The sequence below is a fragment of the Thermobia domestica genome, chromosome 4, assembly GCF_964235325.1.
Source record: "Thermobia domestica chromosome 4, izTheDome1.hap1.1, whole genome shotgun sequence".
Taxonomy (NCBI): domain Eukaryota; kingdom Metazoa; phylum Arthropoda; class Insecta; order Zygentoma; family Lepismatidae; genus Thermobia; species Thermobia domestica.
Window position 1 is genome coordinate 225,451,304 of NC_137457.1, and position 14,858 is coordinate 225,466,161.

Genomic DNA, 14,858 nt, shown 5'->3' on the forward strand with positions numbered 1-14,858 from the left:
CCATTTAAACTAATTGCGCCATTAGAGTCGGCACAGATCATACAACACGATCAAATGGATCGAATTTTGTTCGCTAGAAGTCAGATATCGGTTTTAGGAAATTACTGTATATCCGGCTCGGTAGGTTTCTTGTATCTGGATTCTCGTTTAAAGAAATCCTTGGTTTGACTGTAAAGAAGACTATTACAAATTAAGTTCTTCTACAGTCAGGTATAGATTTCCAACTCGATAAATTTCTTGTATAACTATCTTGAAAAATAAACGGATTGAACCAGTGTTTAGTAGTTTTCATTGGTTCAGATGGGTGGGGTGATGTGTCCCTTGCCCCTCCTTTGGGTATGATCCTGGTACCCTAAATCGTCTCCTTAACTTTAAAAGCTTTCTATACATACAGAAAATCGACTAAAAGAATAATAAATTTGGTCGTTAAAACTGAAGCAAGCAAATACGCCGAGAATAGACCCGGGACCGCACATATAGAAAGCAAGTATATTCGCCATTTGGCAGTGAAAAGGCAGCATTACTTGAGTGTGAATTATATTAGTAACAACTATCAACTTGTGTAATTTGCGTCATAAGGAAAAGTTCATGACAAACTAACGCGTTACATTTTAAAAGTAACTTAACCAACTGATTGAACTCTAGACAAGATATTTCATGTTTCTGTCAAATTATGTTTTGATATCAATGAAATGTTTTATCATTTTGTTTTTAATGTGCCCATCTTATTCAAAATTACACAATTACTAGTCAATTACATTTATGATTATTTATGAATGTTCACGCTTACGCTGTGAAGCCTAAGGAAACAGTATGTCGTTGTTTCCCAAATTGATACTGATTAAACGCTTTTACTGATAAATCCAACAGACCAGCAGAGTTCAATAAGAGTGAAGAAAATGTGGGTTAATTGTCATTGGTGTATATATTTTATCCAATAAAAATGTTAACAAATCAAGACATTATCTAAGGATTTAAAGACTAAAATCATAAAACAATTATTTTGCCTGTAGTGATGTGTACGCTAATATAAGAAAGAATATTAAAAGCATTTGAAAGCGAACTTTTGAGATCAGCTTCTGAGGGCTCGAGCTGACTCGGTTGGGTAAGCTGTCGGTTCGGCTCACTTCTCGGTCCGGCTAAATAGTGAGCCGAGCCGCTCGAGTCATTGACAACTCTAAACCCGGAACGATCAGTTTTGAACATGTTTGGCTGGCACCTTATATATTATAACAAGTTTTCTCGAGCCAAATAGTTGCTCCTCCGGAACTCAAACCCAGAACCTCGTGAACGATGTTCTTCCTTGCCTCCTAGACTTCTCGATGACCGAAACCGGCAGTTAACCAGTAAACAAATAATATATATATGTTTATAATGTTCTAATATTATTATTAGTATCATCGATAGTAATGACATTATGTAGACAAAAGCTTTAAAAAAAATCGTTTCATACCATATAGGTGAAAAAGAGAGAAACAAATATTCCCTTTCTTAACCAAGAGGACAAACGAGTGTTCACCTACAGAGTTGATATATCAAATTCATCTGGTCGCCTTTTCGACATGTTTATGACAAGTCAGGTAGCCACTTTTTTATTTTTCTTTCTCTTTGAATAGTCCGTATTGTGGGCATCTTCAATTGTACGAGTTCGTTTAGGAGCAGGTGGTGGACATGTGTAATAAACCAACATCGCCAAAGACCATTGACCTTGCCTTCGACTCGATCGTTCGAGAGAAAATTACCTTCCACCACTTCCGTAGAATGATTCAAACAGAAATATAAATAGATGACTGTATATGAGGTCAAGACAAACGAAAAAAGAAATATGTAGTATTCTGCTGTTTGGCGGGACAAGTGGCCTGAAAATTCCCCTCAGAACGATTAGTTTTCTTGTTATTCTTAAAAATATTTTCATTTGCTTGCATGCTTTATTATCAATAGCGTACCCACGATTAGTTTTGCGTAAGTGGTGTAAACACCTCTGTATTCATCATATTATATACATATCATATAATGAACTAATAATATAATATAGTATAGTATATAATATAGTATAGTATATAATATAGTATAATATAATATCATATAATGAACTATAATGAACTAATGAACTAAACTAATAAACAAATAATTAGTTTTGAACTTGGCACTGTACGTTTATTAGCTTGATATGAGGGAATATTTTGCTCATCTTTCCCCGAAAAATTAGTGTTCTTTCCTCGTACATATTTTAATGAGATATACATAGCCCACTTTTATATGGTGATAAACTGAAAGTGGGGACTCTGTAGATGAATATAAAATTATTATTTTATTAGTTTTGAACTTGGTGCTGAACGTTTTTTTTACCTTTTTATGGAAGCAATATTTTGCTGTTATTTTCTGAAAAATTAATCGTTTTTGGGCATATATATATATATATATATATATATATATATATATATATATATATAGTAGTAAGGGCGTGACCCTATCTAAATTTTGATTATCCAATTTGGGACCTCGTGGACCATAGTGAATGAATCAGGGATGCTTTGGCCCGGGATTGCGTCACTTATTGAAATTTTGCTTATGCTTATTCAGGGGCCATGCACGCTGGTGCGAATGAGTCAGAGGTACCTTGGCCCTGCTATGACGTCATTGAATTGGGAGTTTTGGATCAGATGTTATGATGATTCTTTTAAAATTACTAAAAATTTGGTCTTGATTCATTACGTTATGAAATAGTACAGGTTTACAAATGCTTTTTATTTTTCGTTCCCTTTTATGACAAAATTTGGAGATTGTTATCCCTTTGATGAGATGGACTAACACTGGTGCAAATGAAATGTTTAGTTTTACGTCCCACGGTTATGCCGTTTAGGCTAAAGAAGACGGTGACGATGAGAAATGAATGAAAGTGTGGGAGAAAATTGGAGTATCCCGAGCATACTGTTACCCACCACAAAACTACTTTCGCGGGGTTTGAACCAGGGACCACATACAGCAGAGGTGAACGCTCTACCACTGAGCCACCGCACCCCTACTGGTATGAATGAATTAGAGGTATTTGGTTTGAGCTAATATGTTCGTTTGACGTCACTGAACTGGGATTTTTAGCTTGGAGGTTATGATGGCTTTTTCGTTCCCTTTTATGGGTATAAAATTACTAAAACAAGGTTTGATCTCTTTCTTGATGATCTATTACATTATGAATTAGTAGACCCCAGTAATAGTATAAATTAGTATTAGTATTAATATGAAACTCGAAAACTTTGGAGTTCCTCCGTGGCTAACCAGTTAGCGTATACGCCTTTAACGTGAGAGACCAGGGTTCGATTCCCGGAAGGAGCTCATGCGGTTTGGATTTCACGTTAATTAGTAGGTTCTATCCTCGCTGCTGAACGGGACGTTAAACTCAAAATCAACTTAACTCGAAAACTTTGGGGGGAATACTTGATTTTGGTTAAGGTTTAGTTTCATTCATGGAACTTATGGGACTCGAACCACGATATTCAATTGTCAAAAAGTGTGTCCAGGAAAGTATACATTTATTTGAGACGCATAAAAGAGGGGGAGGGGCGATCCCGGACTTGGTTAACAATAATAATTTATATTGTATTCGTTTGTGGATTAAATAAAACTGTTGGAAAGATTTAAAAAGCTTCTTTGTGTATTGACTTATAATCATATGTTAAAAAAGAATCGTCAACTATATCGTGTTATATATGCTTACGTATTCGTTGTCACAGTATCGTAGGCATTGTTTGTTCGAACAAGTACGGTGTTTAATTGTCAACTAGTGTGTAATGGTTTGTTTACTTTGAAAAAATATATTCATTCTTTGAGAAGGTGAAAAGGGATGAGATGATGTTATTTTGGAACTAGTTAGTACCTCTCGTTTTCGTCTGTGACGTCACATTTACTTTCTGCTTCAAACTAATTAGTTCATTGTAATAACGATTAATCATACTTCTGTAACGAGATAACATTGAGGAGTTATTTCTTATGACAAACAAGAACATTTATGTGTAATGGTTTACTTTGAAAGAATACATTCATTCCTAGAGAAGGTAAAAGAGGGAAGTGATGAGCTGAACCTAGTTACAAACTTTCGTTTCCGTTCGTGGATAAATAATAATGACGTCATGAGTATAGGCTTTTATAGGGCATGGGTACATGAACGAACATAAAATTTCATGATTGGTGGATTAATTTGGCAGAACCAAAGTCATGGTCTCCAGAACTAATTTTAGTATTTGATCACCTAAAATTGCTAATGATATAATTTGGGAAGGTTTCTAACCTCATGTATTTTCTTTATTATGTTATAGACATTCATTGTCTAGATTTAGTTTCCGAAGGTCAAGAGTTTGATTCTCGATGAGAGCTTATATGACTTCGATATTAACTTAAATTCTTGTGCTGTTTAGGATTTATGCTCTACATAGACATTGTGTGAGCTCTTCAAAGTAGAGTTTACTGTCACTTTATTTACATATAATGAGGATATGCATACCTTAATGCACTCCTCTTAAGCTTTTTGATAAGAGAGAACCACGATACTTTAAGGTTACGTTCTTGGTCATGTTGTTAGTTCGTGTAATTTATATCTTAAATAACATTGACGGTTTAGTTAAAATCATCATCTCAAAATATTGTAGCCAAAAATTTTCTAACTATTCGATTAACAAATAAACGGTTTTTTAACTATTCGATTAACAAATAAACGGTTTTTAACTATTCGTGTGTTACATGTGCTTACGTATTTGTTTTCAGTATCATTGCCATTCTTTTGTTATTGCATATTAAACATATACAGTATTTAATTGTCAAATAGTGTGTAATGGTTTACTTTGAAAGGATATATTTATTCTTTGGGAAGGATAAAAGGGATGGGATGATGTGATTTTGGACCTAGCTAGTACCTCTAGTTTCCGTTCGTGGATTAAATAAAAATATGACTCTTTGCTTAAATCTGATTAGTTCATTCTTCGAGCGATTTTTTAAACGCTGCGCGTTTGTTGATCAGTAAGCGCTTCATTGATGGAAACAATGTTGCCAGATTTTGAAAATCTAAACTGCTCCGATTCTTTTTCGAAACGGTTCCGCTGAGTGCAAGAATTTTCAAAACTAAAAATTTTGAAAACTAAAAATTTTCAAAGTAAAAAAATTTAAACAAACTTTTCAAAACAAAAAATATTCGAACTGAAATTTTCAAATAAAAATTAAACAAAAATGTCAAACAAAAATTTCAAACTAAAAGATTTCAAATAAAATTTTGAAACAAATTTTGAAAATCTAAAACTTTTAAAACTAAAAACATTTTAAAAAACTTTTCTGAACTAAATTTTTTAAAGTTAAAATTTTCGAACTTAATATTTCAAACCAAATTTGAAAACTAAAAACTTTTCGAACCAAATTTTTAAACAAGTTTTTTTCGAACTCAGAAAGTTTCAAACTTAAAACTTGCAAATCAATATTTTAAACTAAAAATTTTCGATCTAAAATTTTGAACTAAAAAATTCGAACTCAAAGTTCAAACTAAAAATTTTCGAACTCAGAAAGTTTAAAATCAAAATTTGAAACTCAAGTTTCGAATTAAAAATATTTTCGAACTACAATTATCAAACTCAAACTTTTCGAAAATCTTAACAGAGATTGAAAGTGATCACCTAAACAGATTACATCGTAGATTGTGAATTGTTGCTAAAGTTGAAAGTGCAGTCAGTTTAACGACTTTTAGTTTACTGATTTGAATTTTAATTATCTTGGAGAAGTATTCAGAATCAAATTTGATATATGATGATGAACCGTTTGGCTAGTAATTGCTAGTCATTTATTTCGTAACGGAACATTGAGATGAAGTCTCAAGCTCATCTCATAAGACAAACTATCTAGTCAGCCCTAACTCACAAATCGTTTCGCTAGCCAAAGACCGTTGGTAAGCCGTAACTTTTAGTAATGTAACATAGTTTACGGTTTAAGATTTATATTGCCTTGAGAAGGATTGAGTTCGTTTATGTAATGAACCCGTTGGCCAGCCATAGCCTGATTTCACATCGTAGCTCACGAAAGCAATCTTGTTGTAGTTATTTAGCCGTGACCATTTTGTCTGGACATAGCCTGTACGATCACCAGGAATGAAATACTACTTAGTTTAGCGACCATTAAGACGTGATTTAATAAATATTAGCCTTTACATTAACATTTGAACTTGTATGAAACGGATAACAGCTTACTGGTCAAACACAGAACGAACAAAATGCTAAGATGGACAGAATTTCATTCATGTGACGTCAAGTACGGAAGTATTTCCTTACCTCTCACTCTTCTCACTTGAAGGACAAAGTGCTAATCATCATTTTTCAGGTTGAATGCATTACGGTAAAAAATCTTTCCTTAAGCCCATTTGAGATTCAAGTGGCTAAGTCCAGGTTCGATTTTCGGTGTTATTATTACGGACTTAAGTACACAATCGACAGAAGTACGTTCAAGTCTTATACAGCCTAAGGTCATAAACATTTTCAATTTTATACGTAAAATAGAAACAAATATTTGGTAAAGCTACATTTATGATGATTCGAATTTCACTTTGAACTGCAGGTCCACGTCTTATACAGCCTCGGTATTGTTGAGACAACATAAAACATTTATGGTGGTTCAGATTTTGTCGTTCACGTCTTATGCAGTCTAGGAACATAAGATTTACGTCCTCGGTACTGTTAAGAGAACAAAGAAACACTCGTGGTGGTTCAGGTTCTATCGTTCAAGTCTTACACAGCCTAGTGACACAAAACTTTAATTAATCAATTTTACACGTAAAGAGAAATTAAATTAAATTTTTGAATTTTACGTCTTACGGTTATGCCAACTAGGCTAAAGGAGACGAAAAAATTAAATCTTTGAGTTTTACGTCCCACGGTTATGCCGGTTAGGCTAAAGGAGACGGTGGTTATGAGTAATGAATGAAATGGTGGAATGAAGTGGGAGGAAACGGGTGAACCCCGAGAAAACCCACGCACATGGTGTTTGTCCACCACAAAGTTCACTTGGCTGGGGCTGAGATCGAACCCGAGACCCCCAGCACCAGAGGTGAACGCTCTACCACTGAGCCACCGAGGCCCAAAGGAGACGATAATGATGAGAAATAAATGTAATGATGGATTAAATATAGTGTGGAGAACCCTGAGAAAACCCACGCACACGGCGTTTTGTTCACCACTAAGCAACTTGGCGTTAGCTAAGATCGAACCAGGGACCTTACACACCTCTGTCATTGAGTCATCACGACGTAAAACAGAAACAAAATATTTGATGGAGATAATGATATACTTAACATGAAACAAGCAAGGTCACTGAGTTGAGGAAGATCATTTTGCAGGCCTCAGTTTTTCTCGGATAGCAGATACCACAACAATAATTTAAAAACCATTCATTAAAAAGACTGTTGTTTAGAGTAACATCACACACACACACACACACAAACACACACACACACACAATGTTGTTTATTACAGTACATACTGATTACATTTTTTGAATACAAATGTATTACTTGTATTGGTTTCAATGAAAATATAATGAAGTTTTAAGAGTAGGCACAGACTGTTCGTGCAGTACTTTTATCGTATAAAAATTTCACTTAAAATAGTGAGCGTCAGCAAGATCAAACTAGAATCATTTTCGCATTAGATGCACTTGTTCACTTTTATGAAATTGTTTTCCAGCCGGAATCGATCTTCTTATGAATGTTATTTAATACAAATCACTCGTATTACAGCACCATGGTACAAAACAATATCAGATCAAAACGATAAATCGTTCACTTCTTTTACACAAGGAAAGCCGAACCATGGCATCGTAACAGTTTTTTTCTTCATTTACAATCTTATGAGGGAAGCTCTTCCACCATAGTAAATTGAATTCAATGTAGCATCATTCACTACTGGCAAGATCTCTCATGAAATAAGTAACATGATTTCACTGATAATCCCATGAAAACGACGGGAAGCACTCTAAAGGAATCGAACTGAAAACCTCTTGCACCAGAAAAAATTGGATTCAATGCAACATTATAGCATCACTAGGTAACACGGTTCCGTAGGAAATCACTATTGCAGTAAATGACAAGTTCAATGTTACAAACACAGGACTGATATCTTAGAAACTAAGCACCAGTAACACAATTTAGAGAGAGAGAATGCAAATATGACAGAGCTGAATGATGTCATAAAGAAAAACTGCAAATTCTGCATTCTTCATCTATGACCAAAAAAAAACTATGATACTGAAGTAATGAAAATCTTTTCGTTACGAAACTTGTGCAAGAAGCCGCTCTTTCGTCATCTTCGCCTTCGCATGTGATTTTTTTAAAATGCAATTTCAATATCGCAGAAGCTGACTTAATATTTTAAAGGGTTTGGTAATGTAAATGGAAAATTGGTTCATTGCTTTTAACAACTAAGCAGACGTCGATTTTGAGGTCCGAGTTCCCAGCTCATAAGATATGAATTGCTGTGCTAAACGAAATATGTCCTTTTCTTAAAGTTATTCAAAAATCTACACCTTTGCGAAATCGATCCGGAGTTCGACTCCAGGTAAGGAAACACATTTTTCTTTATTCTAAAGCAGGGTGTCTTAACATTTAATGGTTCAGATTTCACCTTATTTCACGTCTTAATGGTCGCTAAACTAAGTAGTATTTCATTCCTGGTGATCGTACAGGCTATGTCCAGACAAAATGGTCACGGCTAAACAACTACAACAAGATTGCTTTCGTGAGCTACGATGTGAAATCAGGCTATGGCTGGCCAACGGGTTCGTAACATAAACGAACTCAATCCTTCTCAAGACAATATAAATCTTAAACCGTAAACTGTGTTACATTACTAAAAGATACAGCTTACCAACGGTTTTTGGCTAGCGAAACGATTTGTGAGTTAGGGCTGACTAGATAGTTTGTCTTATGAGATGAGCTTGAGACTTCATCTCAATGTTCCGTTACGAAATAAATGACTAGCAATTACTAGCCAAACGGTTCATCATCATATATCAAATTTGATTCTGAATACTTCTCCAAGATAATTAAAATTCAAATCAGTAAACTAAAAGTCGTTAAACTGACTGCACTTTCAACTTTAGCAACAATTCACAATCTACGATGTAATCTGTTTAGGTGATCACTTTCAATCTCTGTTAAGATTTTCGAAAAGTTTGAGTTTGATAATTGTAGTTCGAAAATATTTTTAATTCGAAACTTGAGTTTCAAATTTTGATTTTAAACTTTCTGAGTTCGAAAATTTTTAGTTTGAACTTTGACTTCCATTTTTTTAGTTCAAACTTTTAGATCGAAAACTTTGTTTGAAATTTTGATTTGCAAGTTTTAAGTTTGAAACTTTCTGAGTTCGAAAAACTTGTTTTAAAATTTGGTTCGAAAAGTTTTTAGTTTTCAAATTCGGTTGGAAATATTAAGTTCGAAAACTTTAACTTTAAAAAATTTCGTTCCAGAAAGTTTGGTTTTATTTTTTTGTTTTAAAAGTTTTAGATTTTCAAAATTTGTTTCAAAATTTTATTTGAGATCTTTTAGTTTGAAATTTTTGTTTGACATTTTTTGTTTAATTTTTTATTTGAAAAGTTTGGTTCGAAATTTTTTTTTGTTTTGAAAAGTTTGTTTAAATTTTTTTACTTTGAAAATTTTTAGTTTTCAAAATTTTTAGTTTTGAAAATTCTTGCACTCAGCGGAACCGTTTCGAAAAAGAATCGGAGCAGTTTAGATTTTCAAAATCTGGCAACATTGTTTCCATCAATGAAGCGCTTACTGATCAACAAACGCGCAGCGTTTAAAAAATCGCTCGAAGAATGAACTAATCAGATTTAAGCAAAGAGTCATCTTTTTATTTAATCCACGAACGGAAACTAGAGGTACAAGCTAGGTCCAAAATCACATCATCCCATCCCTTTTATCCTTCCCAAAGAATAAATATATCCTTTCAAAGTAAACCATTACACACTATTTGACAATTAAATACTGTATATGTTTAATATGCAATAACAAAAGAATGGCAATGATACTGAAAACAAATACGTAAGCACATGTAACACACGAATAGTTAAAAACCGTTTATTTGTTAATCGAATAATTAAAAAAACGTTTATTTGTTAATCGAATAGTTAAAAATCGGATAAGGTTTGACGGTTAACCGTGAAACAATTCCCTCTTTGCACTCACTGAAAATTTTTGGCTACAATATTTTGAGATGATGATTTTAACTAAACCGTCAATGTTATTTAAGATATAAATTACACGAACTAACAACATGACCAAGAACGTAACCTTAAAGTATCGTGGTTCTCTCTTATCAAAAAGCTTAAGAGGAGTGCATTAAGGTACGCATATCCTCATTATATGTAAATAAAGTGACAGTAAACTCTACTTTGAAGAGCTCACACAATGTCTATGTAGAGCATAAATCCTAAACAGCACAAGAATTTAAGTTAATATCGAAGTCATATAAGCTCTCATCGAGAATCAAACTCTTGACCTTCGGAAACTAAATCTAGACAATGAATGTCTATAACATAATAAAGAAAATACATGAGGTTAGAAACCTTCCCAAATTATATCATTAGCAATTTTAGGTGATCAAATACTAAAATTAGTTCTGGAGACCATGACTTTGGTTCTGCCAAATTAATCCACCAATCATGAAATTTTATGTTCGTTCATGTACCCATGCCCTATAAAAGCCTATACTCATGACGTCATTATTATTTATCCACGAACGGAAATGAAAGGTTGTAACTAGGTTCAGCTCATCACTTCCCTCTTTTACCTTCTCTAGGAATGAATGTATTCTTTCAAAGTAAACCATTACACATAAATGTTCTTGTTTGTCATAAGAAATAACTCCTCAATGTTATCTCGTTACAGAAGTATGATTAATCGTTATTACAATGAACCAATTAGTTTGAAGCAGAAAGTAAATGTGACGTCACAGACGAAAACGAGAGGTACTAACTAGTTCCAAAATAACATCATCTCATCCCTTTTCTCCTTCTCAAAGAATGAATATATTTTTTCAAAGTAAACAAACCATTACACACTAGTTGACAATTAAACACCGTACTTGTTCGAACAAACAATGCCTACGATACTGTGACAACGAATACGTAAGCATATATAACACGATATAGTTGACGATTCTTTTTTAACATATGATTATAAGTCAATACACAAAGAATCTTTCCAACAGTTTTATTTAAATCTTTTTAAATCTTTCCAACAGTTTTATTTAATCCACAAACGAATACAATATAAATTATTATTGTTAACCAAGTCCGGGATCGCCCCTCCCCTTCTTTTATGCGTCTCAAATAAATGTATACTTTCCTGGACACACTTTTTGACAATTGAATATCGTGGTTCGAGTCCCATAAGTTCCATGAATGAAACTAAACCTTAACCAAAATCAAGTATTCCTCCCAAAGTTTTCGAGTTAAGTTGATTTTGAGTTTAACGTCCCGTTCAGCAGCGAGGATAGAACCTACTAATTAACGTGAAATCCAAACCGCATGAGCTCCTTCCGGGAATCGAACCCTGGTCTCTCACGTTAAAGGCGTATACGCTAACTGGTTAGCCACGGAGGAACTCCAAAGTTTTCGAGTTTCATATTAATACTAATACTAATTTATACTATTACTGGGGTCTACTAATTCATAATGTAATAGATCATCAAGAAAGAGATCAAACCTTGTTTTAGTAATTTTATACCCATAAAAGGGAACGAAAAAGCCATCATAACCTCCAAGCTAAAAATCCCAGTTCAGTGACGTCAAACGAACATATTAGCTCAAACCAAATACCCCTAATTCATTTTATTTATTTATTTATTTAACGGCAGAGTTAAGGCTATGTTTGCCTTTTCTTACACTCAACCAACTCAAATGTATACAAGATATACATACTACAATTGATGTCAAATCCATAAAAAATACAATTACTACATTAATGCATATATACCTACACACACATATACTCCTACACACGAATGTGCTCCTTTACATACCCCCTCCCCCCATACCCTCATACTATTTATCATAAAAACAAGAAAACTATACACACAGCATACACAGAACGATATATGTATTCTTAAAAGTATACTACCTTACATTCCCCCCTCCCCCATACCTCCCCACTAACCTAGTATTATAGATACATACCTCAAGTTTCTGTTTACAATTGGTTGCTACTGCTCAGCTTTATGAAAAAAAAAAAAAAAAAAACATCATTCCAGAGATTGGTGTACATTGGCTAAGGCTATCAGATATTGCTTCAAATTTCTTTTGAATGTCGCAATTGAAGGTGAATTCCTTACATCTGGTGGAAGTCTGTTCCATTCTCTAATACCAGAGATTGTGAATGAATTAGCCATTTGATTCGTATTATGACGAGGTATCGACAGCAGTGTTGATCTGCTAGAGCGAGTATCACGATTGTGGCTATCTCTAACATGCTGTAGTTTATTGTGAAGATATATAGGCACACCAAATGTCAAAACTTTAAATAAAATTGTCATTGATTGACATATGTAGCGAGCTTGGATATCTAGCCAGCCCAATTCATTAAAAAATGGCGTCAAGTGATCTGAACGTTTAAGATTAAAAACATACCGAACGCATGCATTCTGAACCCTCTGTAACTTTCTTAGCGCTTCTTTATTTACGTTGCCATAAGCTCCAATGCAATAATCAACATGTGATAGTACAAGGCTTTGTACTATAGATGCCTTAATTGGATAAGGCAACGTATTTTTCAAACGGTATAGAGAGTGCAATGCACCAAACGTCTTTTTGCATACATGATTTATATGATCCGCCCATAGAAGATTCTGATCAAATATGAGGCCCCGATTTTTCACTTTTTCATCAAAAGCTATATGTGTGCCATTTAATGTAATTTTAGGAAGTGCGGTGCTCTGCAGTCTGGAGAGGATATTTCTCGAACCTATTATGATACATTTAGATTTATTGGGATTTAGATATAAATTATTAGATTGGGCCCAGGCACTTATGCGCTCAAGGTCTAAATTTATGAGTGAGATAGTGTCGTTTATGTCTCCAAGATCTGTCGAAGTATATACTTGAACATCATCTACATATAAGTGATATTTAAGGTGGCGAATTTGTTGAGACAAGTCATTTATGTACATAGAGAACAGAATCGGTGCTAAGACCGTTCCTTGACTAACTCCACAGTGCACAGTTGTCCATGAACTTTGATTGTCCAGAACAGAAACACGCTGATATCTATTCTGAATGTACGAACGAAACCATAACCGACGTATCTGTGAAATGAAAGAGTGACTTGTTTTGTTAGAAGAATTTCGTGATCGACCGACTGGAATGCTTTAGTGAAATCTAAAAGTAAAAGTATTGTGAGTTGTTTCTTATCTATGCTTTCTCTAATGTCATCTGTAATTTTTATAAGAGCCGTATGTGTGGAGTGTCCTTTTTTAAAGCCAGATTGATATGGACATAAGAGATAATGGGAAGTTATAAAATCAGACATTTGATTTAATACAATAAACTCCAAAACTTTCGAAATACACGGCGTCACGTTTATTGGTCTATAATCGTTCGCCGTTAGTGGTTGTGCTTTTTTCTTGAGGGGATGAATGAGAGAAAATTTCCACTGGCTAGGAAAACAACCCGAAAGTAGAGAGGAATTACATATGTCCATTAAAGGGAACAGAATATATCTCCTGATCTTCTTAAGGAATTGTAGTGGGATGTCATCCGCCCCTATTGAATTGGATGTAATTTTTTTCAGAGCTACCTCTATTTCTAGGACAGAAACTGTTCTAAATTTAAATTTTTCATGGATGCTTGGGTTTTCGCGTATGTTTTTCATAGTAGATTCTTTTGTAACATCGTCTATAGTAGGGACCTGAGCAAAGTGATCGTTTAGTTCGTTAAGCGGAATGTGTATAGATTGTACGTCAGTCTTACGGTTTCCTATACCGAACATGCGCAACTTATTCCAAAGATATTTGGGGTTATTACTTTGAGTGCATAGATCAGCCGCAAATTTAATTTTAGCAGTTCGAACTTTTTGTGTACATTTATTTCTGAGGATTCTATATTCTTCAAAAGTATTGGCAGAATCACTAGGATTAATTTTCCTGGACCATTTAAGTTTCTGATATGCCAAGTCCCGTTCTTTCATGAGCTGCAAAATGTCTGGTGTGATCCATGGGTTAGCAGGGTTTTTTTTAAATCTTTTGGTTTTTTTAGGTGCATGTTTATTGAGGAGAGTGTGAATAAAGCTATTGAATAATTCTAGCTTGCCTTCAGTGGAAGGTATAATTAGAATGTCATTCCAGGGTATTTGCGCTGCGTCCCTTTCTAATGCTTCATCATTTATGTGTTTTAAATTTCTAAAAGTGGAGATTTTAGGTCTATATTTAGGAACTTTTAGTGAATAGCTAGCGTACATTAAATCATGACGTGAAAAGCCGGGGGCAGGAAATTGCCCATGACTGACAATTCTAGAGGGGTCTGCAGTTATAATATGATCTAGGCGGCTTTCACTATACATTGTATGGTGCGTTGCCTTCAACGCACACAGTGAAAGGTTGAGTGAGAGAAGGGATTCTTTGTACTTTTTACACTCATCTTTCATCGAAAGTAAGTCATAATTCGTATCCCCAAAAACCATGATATGTTGGTATACAGGAATATATTTAGATATCTCGTTTAGAAAGTTGTCAAATTTTGCTTTAGGTGGTCTATACACCACTGCTAAAAGCACCTTCTGGTGGTTTAAATTCACTTCTAATATAAGGAATTCACTCTCGCATGTATAAATATTAGGCGAT